At 40.5% G+C, this 12,791-nt stretch overlaps 1 long non-coding RNA gene across 1 annotated transcript in view; it reads left to right on the top strand.

The window, feature by feature from the left end:
- The window catches only part of LOC110363184 (uncharacterized), a 141,726-nt gene that overhangs the window by 36,700 nt on the left and 92,235 nt on the right, over positions 1 to 12,791 (top strand). The gene's annotated exons all lie outside the window — the stretch shown is intronic.

Raw genomic sequence — 12,791 nt, 5'->3', positions numbered from 1 at the left:
GGACAGTATTGAAAAACTATCAGTCAAAAGCTTAATAACTGCTGAAGGCACACGACTAACAGTCTAAACTAACTGGCTATGATCACCTTATGAAATTGGAAAGTCTCTTGCTGACTTCTACACTTAACACTGTTTTCTGAAGGGAGTGCTGTGAGATAACCAAGGAATTATTGAGAATACCCCCAAGCGCTGTTGAAGCTTTCACACTGAATGCTTACAGATACAGTGAACTACAAATATCTGTGTGCCATGATAGAGCCTAAGATGCAAAAGCTATTGTGGGCCATGAGTTTGTGAGGCAGAACATTTATAAATTGCAGTTGCAAAGGAAACCAGTTGCAGCTTAACAGTATTAGAACTGTTTTTCTTGGACACGGTAATAATGCACTAATTTTCATGGCCTTACTTGGATCCATGAGTTACTTGAATCCAAGAGTTAATGAGATTAGTCACAGAAACATTTGCTTAGAAGATATTTTCTAAAAGAAGTTTAAGGGAAAAGACCCTGGATCATCTATGTTCTAAACATCTTAAGATGAGATAATTCTCATATAATTTTAGGCATTTAGAAGAAAAACCTTAGTGCCCCCTTTATAGCAAATAGTGTAAAGTAAGTGGACTGAATTGCCCTCCAGAGGTGTCATTCCTCTTTGACACCTATTTTAGTATAGGAGGAATTATCCCATTGAAGCCTCAGAACTTATTCCCTAAGTACAGAGTGTCTATGCTGCTGTTGAGAACGGACACCTAACTTCCACCTGGGTAGACAGATTCATCAGGACAAGTGGATCCCACCCCTAGTAGTTAAAGTAGTATTTATTTTACAGTAAGAAATCCTAAGTAATAGCCACTGCAGGAATTTCAGTGTCCTCTCAAAAAATTGATAGATCCTATTTCTTAGGGCAAGATTTTACAATTTGTTCAAATGTAGGTGTTTTGAATATATCTACAGGAAATAAGCAGTGGGAAATGTAAGCCTTTACATTATGCATAATGTGTGGAATATAGATGGGGAGGAGTCCAGTTTTCCATTCCCTGTAAATTTAATCCAATTTAAAGGCTACTCTGTATTCTGACAGTTGAATCAGTCCTCTCAAAAAATGGATAGATCCTATTTCTTAGGGCAAGATTTTACAATTTGTTCAAATGTAGGTGTTTTGAATATATCTACAGGAAATAAGCAGTGGGAAATGTAAGCCTTTACATTATGCATAATGTGTGGAATATAGATGGGGAGGAGTCCAGTTTTCCATTCCCTGTAAATTTAATCCAATTTAAAGGCTACTCTGTATTCTGACAGTTGAATCAGTTCCTTAGAGACATTTTCCAAGGGGAATGGGTCAGGTTATTGGAGAAATCTATACTTTGACATGTACCCATTTCTGATCCGTATTTAATAATCCTATTTGTTGGCCTGTCACCACTTAGGGGCTTCCATATGGGTGGGAGGAATGATGACCACTGTCTGTTCTATTAGTTTCACTGAGCAACCCAAACCCAAACATGGGAAGATAAGTTTTGGTCTTGCTGAATGCAGCAGCAAAACTGGATTTTAGTGGTATTAAGATTTTACCTCTGATATGTTGACAGCCACTCTGAACTTTCTTTTCTTTGCACTTCTGCCCTGCTCTGTCATTTTATTTTTAGAGAACAAGAAGAAGTTGCTACTCCTTTGTTTAAGCCAATAAATCTGAATAGGGTTTTGTTGTGACTAGAGTTAAAGCACTGCTTGAGGTTGTTGCTGTAATATGTAACAATATGGTCTAGCAAAGTACCAGCCTACGGTTATTTACCATACCATGTTTCACACCTGTAACAGGAGTCTAGAGGCAATGGGCAGTTGTTCTGACAGGTGATTGGACATCAAACCATTAAAACTGTCATTCTGGCCTTAGGAGACACAGAACTAATTGAGCAGATACTGTTTGCCTCGCCCTTAATTCACTAGAACTGTGAACACTGTTGGAAACTCTGCTGAAGTTTGGAGGACCATTGTTGACTTCAGTCATGCTTCTTTTGAAGTATTTTATTTGCCCCTGTAAGGGACTGGTGGTGGCTTTACCGGGGAGTTAAAAGAGCTGTAAATCCCACTCCCCTCCCCTGCCATTAGCACTGCCCAGTGTGTGTGCGCTCCTCATCGTATGACGGGACATTGTCACGTGGATGTATGAAGCGTATCAATATGTGAAGCACGTGCATCCAGTGCTGGTTATGACTGAAAACTAAAATGACTGATTGAGACTTTGGGACTGGAGTGTTTGGGCAAAGCTGAGGGGAGAATGGAAAATAAAACCCAGTTGTTAAGTTGTTTAGGCATTTACTAGTGTTTTCATTGTAAACAGGGAAAGGTGAAGAATTACTTATACAAAATGAAGCCTCATGTTTGGAAACTGTGCTCTGCAGGCAGAGCTCTGTTGACATAACCAGATGAAATTCCTGCAGAAAGCCTTTTCCTTTGCCAGTTGAGTAAGTCTAATAGCCTTTCAGGCTAAAACAAACTTTAAAGGATTTGTAACAACAACTTGCTATGGTACTACAGAGACAAAAACATGTTCATAAATTGGAACTAGTCATCTGACAGTGCCTATTTGTCTGACCTACTTTCTACTTGCACTCTGTAAGGAACCACAAGAAGCAGATTTGGGGATGACAGAAGAAGGGGCAGACCAGAGAGGCAGAATATTAAGTGGCTTACACACACATTGTATCTCATCATTCTTCAAATATCATAATTTATGGCCAAAAGAAAACGAGTGAGGGGGGATGATGAAAGAATACTAGTGTCTGAGGAACATAGGCCCAGGAGAGTAATTCCTTTCTCTTGGCTGTCACTGGTGGCTGCTGTGGCAGTGGCTATCTCTGAAGAGTCATTGTAAGGATCTCACTGCTTTTTATTTTCCTAAGGTGGATAGAAAAAACAGTCTGTATTCTGAGAAAAGCTTTTTCTCAGATGTTCATGTTCCCCTTGCCAAATGTTGCTATCCCTAAAACAAGGATGGCAGAATGTGTGTCAGTGTGCCAGCCGTCCCAGTCAACAGTCTGGTTCACAAGGTGGGTTTTGTTTATTTACCAGATGGTAAGGTGGAGCAGCTAAAGTGTACTTTGCCACAGTGCTCTATGCAGCTGAGCGTTGCCTTTTTGGCCTCATTGATCCTGTAGCTGAAGCTTGAACTTAAGTAGTGTGAGCTACTCAGCCACATTCTACAGCCAGCAGCCATAACAAAATCTTACTGGATGTTGGTTTGGAACATTTGAGATATAAAATGTGCTGATGAGCGGATTCTTGATATCCCTGCTCTTTCTTATGAAGGCAGAATATCTGTTTTACTCTGAAGCTGAAAGCTAAAAGAAAGCACTGGATGCTTTCATTTTCTATTTAATTGAAAACTCAAACCACATTTTTCTTAATAATTATGCTTTTTTCCTGTGCTTCACAATTACTTATGGCAAATATCCATGGCTACTTGTTAACCTGCTGCAAAAACTATTAAAAGTCTTACTGAGGCCAGGAAGTTTACTATTAATACTAAAGCAGCCTGGTTTGCAGCTCTGCCAACACGACGCACATCCTGATCTGCCCTGGCTTTTGACATTCAGGAAAATTATTAACTTGTAAACTTGTATGGTTTTCCTCATGAATGAATTCTGCAGGAGATACATGTGTAAGTACAGCTTCAATGCGTAGACAAGGCAAATATGCAAACCTTCAAAAGCACCATTATGTTCTCCAGGTCAGGTAAATAAAGTTACAAAAAACGTAGATTCCAACAGAACTATGAGTGGAGGGGGAGCCCTTGAAGTCAGTGAGAGCTGTGTGCGTGGATCTGGTGCAGTGCATAGCACTCAGTTATGAAATAATTGGGCAATAAGACACAGTGGCCATGTGAACAAAGTAATTAATACACTCAGAAGCACTTATGTTTTGACTGACCTCTTGCTGGAGCTAAAAGCAAGAGCTGTGCCAGTCGGCTAAAAGGAGCAAAGGTTCTAGAGCAGGGAGCAGGAGCAGCTTGTGTTCTCTCTGGATTTCCAAAGGGGAAAAGGTGTTTGCACACCGGGAGGGCTGGAGTGCCACTCGCCTTTCCTTCCCCTGGGGGTTGCTGTGCACTGCCCTGACTCCACCAGCCGTTCCTCTTCCTTCCTCACCTACCCAATGAACTCACTAACTTTGTTGGAAAACATGAAGACACTGCAGTTCTCAGCAGCTGTTCCTAAAGTAGTGTAAAGCCTGGTTTATTTTAAGTCAAATTTTAACGGACAAGATTTTTCTTTAAAGCATTTCCTCTCTTTGCTATTTGCACTGCTGTTGCATCATAACTATATGAGGGATGATAATCACAGCTTTGCTAGGTTTTTCAGCTTTTCTAGTGAAGTATGTGATAATACAGCAGCTTTCATGAAATCTTTAAAAATGTGAACTTGAGTCTGGCATAGAAAGCCTGGCATAAAAGGAAGAAGGACAGTAGGGCAGGGCAAGGTAGGAGAGATGGAGACTTCCACCTTCTAAACATCTAAAAGCTGAGATAATCTGAGGGCATTAGCATTTAATGTTTTTTATAGGTCCTTTCTATAATAACTTATTGCTTTTATTCTAGCCTACAGCTGACATACTGTAAATGGAACTGGTGGACTAAATAGCAGTCTCAAAAGCCAAAGAATGGCTGAAAGTGGGGTCAAATTCTTTCTCTAGTGACTAGAAGTTATCTAGGAGCATCAACATGGCATAGTTGAAACATTTGAAAAGAACAGGTAATGTCATATTATATATTGTAGCTTTCCTATATGGGTCATGATCAGCTGCTTTTGTAAGGTGACATCTCTGTTTACTTTTTCAGTTCAAGTTAGGCTGATGTGAAACGTTACTAAAGTTTTACATACTAGTTTGCACTTTTTGAAGTGGCTAATGCACCCTTACACAGCTAATGGTAATACTACCACTTTTCCTTCTGCAGTGAGAAAGAAGGCAGAGCTAGACAGAGAAGAGGTTGAAAATGAGGCTGAGGGGAGACCTTATTGCTGTCTACAACTACCTGAAAGGAGGTTGTAGTATGGAGGGTGCTGGTCTCTTCTCACAAGTAACAAGTGATAGGACAAGAGGCAATGGCCTCAAGTTGCGACAGGGGAGGTGTAGATTGAATATTGGGAAAAATTTCTTCACGGAAAGGGTTGTCAGGCATTGGAACAGGCTGCCCAGGGAAGTGGTGGAGTCACCATCCCTGGAGGTGTTTAAAAAGATGCGTAGATGAGGTTCTTAGGGACATGGTTTAGAGGTGGACTTGGCAGTGTGAGGTTAATGGTTGGACTCGATGATCTTGAGGGTCTCTTCCAACCAAAATGATTCCATGATTCTACTTCTTTTGCATCTAGCAGTTAAATGTCTTCATACAGCAGATACTTTACATCCTTTTTCATAACACTAACTGTGCACTGCACATATTGAACCTCTCTCATAAGCAACTGGGGAAATGTCTCCAAGGCTGTCCTATTGATGTTTGAGTTAACAAACTGTAAAGGTCTGATCCCACCTCTGCACTTTTTCTGGCTAGAACTATATCCACATTTTGCTGGTTTATATGATAAACAAAGTGTAAGGAACACATGCATTAGATTTGCAGCAATCTTTTGGCCCTGGACATGTATAAGAAACATGGACTTTTTTCATTTGTGTTCATATTATTATGTCTTGAGTTCATCCTAGTGCCTTGATTCAGTCTAGTAAGCTCTTGTTGGCATATTGTTGCTTCTGAACTATCAGTATCACACTGGCCTGCAGAGATTTTTTTAGCAAAAATGGAACGCTAACAGATCAGGACCCTCCTTCACTATCCCTAACAGAAAGCAGGTGCCTCTGAAAAATTTCCTTTAAAACTGTAAAAGAAAACACCCAAAGAGACCAAGGACCCAGCTTTGGCCAGAAATGACCTGAAAAACAATGGAAAAGAGGAAGTTCCCTCCCACGCTAAAAGTGCAGGGTCAGTCACTTACAGGCAACCTCTGTGGTGGTAATGGGAAGGTTTTAAAGGCAGGAGTAGTGGGAGCCAGGCAATGAAATTTCTGGACATTGGTCCTTCTGTTAACTGGTGATATGTGAGAAACACTTGGCAAAATCTCAACAGGTAGAGCTCATAGCCTCTTCTCACTTATCCTTTCTTACGTAGGAGCAAATGAGGAAGATCCAATCTCTGATTCTGCCATGCTTTTCCCATTGTAGAAGGAAAGCAATCAACAGTAGCTAACTAAAGGAACGGCGTTTTGTTATTCTTTTTAATCCAGGCTTGTGGATTAGTCTAACTCAAACCACAAACGAAAACAAAGATATACTGCCTGATAAAAAAATTAACCAATATTGACTTCTATACATACCGTATCTATACAGATATTTCCCTGCGTTTGCTGATTCGTACAAATGCTACTCTGTAGCACAGAGAACTCAAACAATACCCCAGATGTGTTAACCGGACTAGCACCAGCTGCCAGCTAAACTCGCTGAAGTCTCATGCTAATCAGCAGGGGTTGGCTGCTAACATGTCGTTTGCACTTCTCCTTAGCAAAGGGACTGAAGGTCATCATTGTGTGCAAACCTCAGTGTTGGCAGACAGACAAAATAATACCAAAAGCTGGCCATAGCAAACTATTATAAGATGGATCTCCAGAAAGGCCTTTTTATAAGGCACATCTAATGTGTATGGACTATCTGTCATCAGTGGGATAATCAGGATGAATATTTTTGATGAGGGTCTGGAAGAAAATTATCTACAATGGACTCTTTTTTTTAGAGTGTATCTTTGGGCCCACAGGGAACCCAGCTGTTTATACTAATGTCCAGAAACTGTTGCCAAGGTTTTGTTGGTCTAATCTAAGAAAAAGGAGCATTAGGTCAAATGCTTATGTTACAGCACTGTAGAAAAAAATATTTATGCAGGCTTCATGTAGGAGGTTTAATCCACAGTTGCTGTTTTTTAAAAATATAATTTAAAATAATTCAAAACTTTTCTATGAATATTGTAAGAAAATATAGGCATATGATGAGGTTCAACTTCACAATCTATTACTTCATGATGATCTTGACTCGGGAACTTTTTCAGCCACAGGGAACACTTTCTGGCTGCGGTACAACCTAATGACTTGGACTGTCCCTTCAAACTTCACTCCTGCTGCAGCAGACGCAGTCGTGTGCATCTTCGAGGGGCTGAACCTGCATCAGTTGAAATGATTTGCTGTATACATTATTTCATGCTGAAGTACTCTTTCATGCTATAAATTCTATACTGGCTTTTATGTCAATAAATTAAGGCATATGATGATTTAACCCCATAAACTATTAGTAGATAGTAAAGCAGGCTTAGAGCAGAGATACTTCACTGCTTCACAGCTAGCCGTGTTATGGTTAAAGTGGCTGCCTGCAATGTTGGTGGCTGGGGAAGAAGCAGCAAACAGCCTGTCAGTAAACAAACTTTATTAATAGAAATGTTATCACAAATGTCAACATGTAAAAGCAGATGTGACATTAAATTGCATGTGTTAATTCGCAAGGATTAATTATGACTATTTATAGTTCAAACTATATGAAACAGTATCAAATTTTGAGGAACAGCAACAAGCAATAGTTCTGTTTAGCTGTCATTTCCAAGTATTTAATACGTGTTTCTGAAACAAAATGAGTTCCACGGTTGCTGCACAGACTGACTTTGGTGCATGAATAGCATGTACAAGCACCTGCGCTACGCAGCAGTATCTCTCTGGATCATGGTGGTCTGTTTTACTAGTCTCTTCTGAAAGTCCCAGGGACATCGCTGGCAGTTCCACATGTGCTGGAGAAGGATGGGACTCGTTGGGGAGAGGACTAATGTGAGATGTAGGAGACCTGCTGCAGGTTTCCTTTGATTCCGAGTTGGTCATTTAGCTGCTGAATCTTCTCTGACTGGTGTCAGTGTGGATTATGTCAATGACTTCAGCAGAGTCTCCATACTCGTACCTGTGCTGTGCCCAAGTGGGCTGGACAACTGAGAAACCTGACACTGGTTTGATCCCTCACCCATTTCTGTGAAGCCATGTTGTTACTCACTAGATACCTTTTGCTGAGTGTGTGTGGGTTTCCTAGGCTGTCTAACACCCCCGTCATTTGCTTTTACCATGTATGATGTCTGAATTATCTTAAGCACTTAGCAGCTGTCTTGCAAGAAGGGCAGATGGGAAAACTGTTGATGGCCAGACAAGTGCAGCATGGTCATATGGGCATATGGGCAGCCCTGCCCATATGATCTGTACATGTGTACACTTGGATTCGTGTTAAGGGAAATGTAGGTCTGAATTTCCTTTCCTCAGTCTTTCCTATATCTTCCCTTTATCTTCCTCATGTATGTGACTGAATTTGAAAGTTAAACCAAAGCACAGTTTTGAGCTCAAATTATTGTGTAGCTGTGACATCTGTACTTCAGTTTCTCACCTCCAAACATTTATGAAATAAGACCTTGCTGCTATTTCACTCTCAATGACGATACCACTGCACGTTAAAAAGAAAGGCTGAAGTACTTGAGTACTACAGTGACTGGGGTCATAAAAGTATCATGCAGGTTCATATTGTAGTTATGCTGATTGTTTCTATAGCAACATTCAGCCAAGAATCTCAAGGCTCTTTACAAGTATTCATGAATTAAACCTATGAGGTAAGTGATGGTGATTATTCTTGTTTACAAATAAGGAAACACAGAGGCTAAACTAGTTGATGAAGGTCACACAACAAATCTGTATCCAGGCCAAGAATAAAAGCTGACTCTGTGGTCTGTGCTTCAGTCACCAGGCTGATATTCTGTTGGAAGTGCCATGCGGAGCTGATAGGAAAGCCTTGTACAAACTCTACAGATTTGTTCATTCAGAAGGTACACTCCAGCTCAGATTGCCTCACTGAAGTGACCTTATATTTTTATCTCTTTGTCTAGCTGAACTTTACCCATGTGAAAACATCATTATATCCAGTCACAGCAGGAGTAACATGATTTTAACACGAGTTTTGCAAATCTCTGACAAAGCAAAACTGAAGCCTGTGCTAAAAATGTATGACAATCTTTACATATATGATTGCTAATCCTTCAGTGGTAAATAGATAAACAGATCCAGTACATGCTTGGTTCATTTCAGTGGCTACATAAATCAAAGAAAACAAATGCATTTACCCTGAGAACAACGATGAATTTTTTTTCTGAGGTTACCACTGAGATATTGAATTCATTATATGATGAAGAAATAGAGTTTGTTGATAGATGACAACAACAAAAAACCCACACCCTTTTCTGAGTCTTTTTAAACCACTGATAGGGAAAAACTGTAAAATCTTAAACTTTTTTGGTATCCAGCCTCTGCTCCTCCCTCTGAGCATCATGCTTGCCAACACCAGAATATTGCAAACGGAGGCATTAGAGAAGAACAACAGCCACACCTTTTTAACTCCATCTTCACACTGGATGCTGGTTGTAGAATGAGAGAGTGGAAAACAACAAGTATGCTCTTAGGGATGTTCTTTTCTAGTTTGGGCTAAATAATAAAAAATGCTTTCTTGATTCCTCATATGTTAGGCATATAGATGTCTGACCTAAGGCCCACTTATTTTCTCTCTTCTAAATACCATGCCTTACAGTTGTTATTATGTGGATGTTGGTCTGCTTGTTTGCTATATCATTGTGGTCACGCTCTTTTTTTTGTCTGGGTGGCTGCGACTGAGTGTTTTATACTGCTTGGGGGAATGGTTTGCTGCCATTTTCTCACGACCACTGACTACTATGGATGTATTATGGTTCTGCTGAAGAAGAAGTCAGCTGGGTGGATGGCAGTAATTTAGTGAGGAGAAGTCTTGTGAGAGCCAAGGATCATGTTTAGCAACGTTTGCAAGTCTGACTAAAAAGTTCACAGAAGCTCAAAGCAGAAAGGAGGCTTATGGATTGGTCTTACTGCTTAAAGGGGGCAAAGCAGGGGTGGGATAAAGACAGGAATGGGAAGGACCAGCACTGCCTCCCAAAAGATAAAGCATATAGGCATATATATCCCATTTTGAATCAATATCAAATAATTTTCTCAGCTGCTCAGAAATCACACACACACGAGCATTAAAATCAGTGAAACACTGAAAGGATAAAGTGTAAATGTCACATAAGGTCTGATAATCAATCTGCATTTTGATCGCTGTGTTGAGTGACAGCTGTACCTCAGCTGCCACTGTGCCCTCTGGGCTGGGCAGTCAGAGATAGGGGTGACTGTGTGCTGTGCTGCTTCTCAAATTTTTCAGTTTATTTATCAAACTTTTTGCTAGCCTTTTTCTGAAATTTTTTGAGCAGTCAGACTTGCTTGAGAATTTGTAAGTAGCCAAACCACCCAGTATTACTAGTCTTCAGCTTGCATTACAAAGGATCATTTGAATGTACAGTGTCTCTGTCAGGTATGGGGCCAGACTTGCCAGCTGATTTTGACCAGCTGTGGATCCAGGTATACTTAAATTTTACAGATCAGAGAAAATCAAATGGGAGAAATGTAAAAACAGAACTTAGTTGAAACATTGACTGTACTTGACAATCTCAGGCTCAGGCCATTAGTTATTCTTTTCAAAAATGATATTCGCATTAATCTCACATAGATCTTCACCATTGTGTCAATAAACATTTAAGTGGGAACACTTAAAAGAAATTACATTACTGGCTTTGTATGAAAAAAGATTTAGTGATCTGGTAGTGCATTGAGATTTTTTAGAGAAGATGGCTTCTTCTGTATATATCTAGTTTTGCTCTGCTTTCACAGAGTGAAGACAAAGCAACCCACTGCAATGAGATCTGTAGGGATCTTCTGCCTGCTGTGTTGCTGTTTACGAAGGAAGAAAATTCTGGTTGCCACCGTGTCAGCGTGTTGCAGCTCGGTGGAAGATGGGCAGTTAGGAAGTGCTGAGTGGAGACATTTGCTTCTGCTGAACCCACTGGGTCCATGATCCTTGGAATGACTGGTTTCACTCCCTGTCAAATGCAAGTGCCCAATGTTTCCTACACTAACCTGAAATTTCTCCTAACATTGGGCAGGGTTTATCAATGAGGCAAAATGCACCGAAGAAACTCTGTTGCATTTGAAAACAGATGAATCAATATCACAGAGAGGACTCTAATGATTAACTGAGGTGTGAGGAGAGGTACATAATTGCTGGCACCTGATGTAGGGGAATAGGGTTTGCGGCAGACTTATTTGTCAAATATAAGGGCATTTCCACTCAGAGTGAGAGAGAGAAAATATGAGTTCCCAAGGGCTTGAAAGGAAGCAAGGGATTATTCCAACATTTAGGAAACTTCCTTAGTTCCTTGGAAAGATTTCACAGCTGTAAACCTGACACCTTCTTTGAGTCTTGCAAAACTCACAAGCCTTTTCTCCAGACATGTGGACCACTGCATGTCAGTGTGAAGTTATGATCACCTTTGTCTGACCAGCCCATGGGGTTGACAAATCCAGTGAAGAGAAAGGTTTTGCAGAATGTACAGCTTAGGTTCTGATGACTGGTCTTTGAGGGATTTTCCTAAATGTCAGTTGAGTGGGCACCTAAGCTCAACTCTACTTTGCCTGAAGCTTCCTCTTCTGAACTCTTGTAGGTACAGGAGATCCTAGTCAAGTAAGTACACCCCTGTTATATTTCTGAAGCCTTGACAGTCAACCAAATTAAGGTATTAAACTTATCTTGCTACTTAGGAAATGCAAGTCTATCACTATATAAGTTTCTGATAGTTGAAAATGCTTCTCCGAAATGCATCCCGGAACAAGTAGAGAAGCTAGCCTATTGATAAATAGGCCTATTGATAAATTTATTGCTGTTCAGATTTGCCTTTTTCTGGACTGGTTTGTAAGATAAACTCTGAATTGTCATAGCAGCTGTAGTGCAAATGGTTTATATCTATAATAATTGCGAAACTTTATTGGTGATAAAGAGGCATACAAGCTTATCTCTAGTTTATGTAGAGACTAAACCTGCTAAGTAAGAAGATGGACATGAGAACAGTGGTGTTTGTGGAATATACCACAGCTGCCCATCATACCTAATGTTATTTTTCTTCTTCTGTTAGAGCAGAGAATGCGGTGGACTAACAGAACCCCGATAAAAGCTGAACGCACCAGATACCTCATATTCCATGCCTGGTAACACCTCCACACATGGTCTTATTTAAATGAACTTAATAGACATTTCTGAAGCAAATACTACTCAGACAGCATGTGGCCTTCAGAGAGAAACTAACTCAGTTGTTGACACAACTGTTAGGGGATTGTGAACTGGATCAGGGAACCAGATAAGGTTAAAAATAATGCAAACAAAAAGGGGGCAGGAGAAGGTACCAGCTTGCTTCTGTGGAAGGTCGGGGGTTTTGCACTTCGTCCTTGAGCTGAGCTGAGCTGAGTTTTGCTCTGGATCTTTCCCCCTCCCGGACAACTGCTTCAATATTGGTCAGGCCCTTCTGTGAGGTGATTTAACTCACTAGATATAACAGCAGAAAACTATCCAACCGTGGGTTTTGCTCTGCCATTTTAGCACATTAAATTAGCTCAAAGGAGAGCATGATGAGTACCAGAGCTAGTAGGAGATAAACTGCAGAAGCATGACCTCCTGCTCAGAGTTTCTGGGAGCTATTAGTTTAGCTTAGTGCACCTCTGGAAACCCTGTGCAAATAATTGCATCATTCCATGTTGGGCAGGAGAGAGCTTCAGTGCTGAGCAAAACAAGTGACTGGCAGAGAGGGAGAGGAGAATTCTGTTGCCAAAATCCCCAGTTATCATGA

The sequence above is a fragment of the Columba livia genome, chromosome 1 (assembly GCF_036013475.1).
Source record: "Columba livia isolate bColLiv1 breed racing homer chromosome 1, bColLiv1.pat.W.v2, whole genome shotgun sequence".
Taxonomy (NCBI): domain Eukaryota; kingdom Metazoa; phylum Chordata; class Aves; order Columbiformes; family Columbidae; genus Columba; species Columba livia.
The sequence above is the reverse complement of the archived record's forward strand: the minus strand, read 5'-3'. Positions and strand labels throughout refer to the sequence as shown.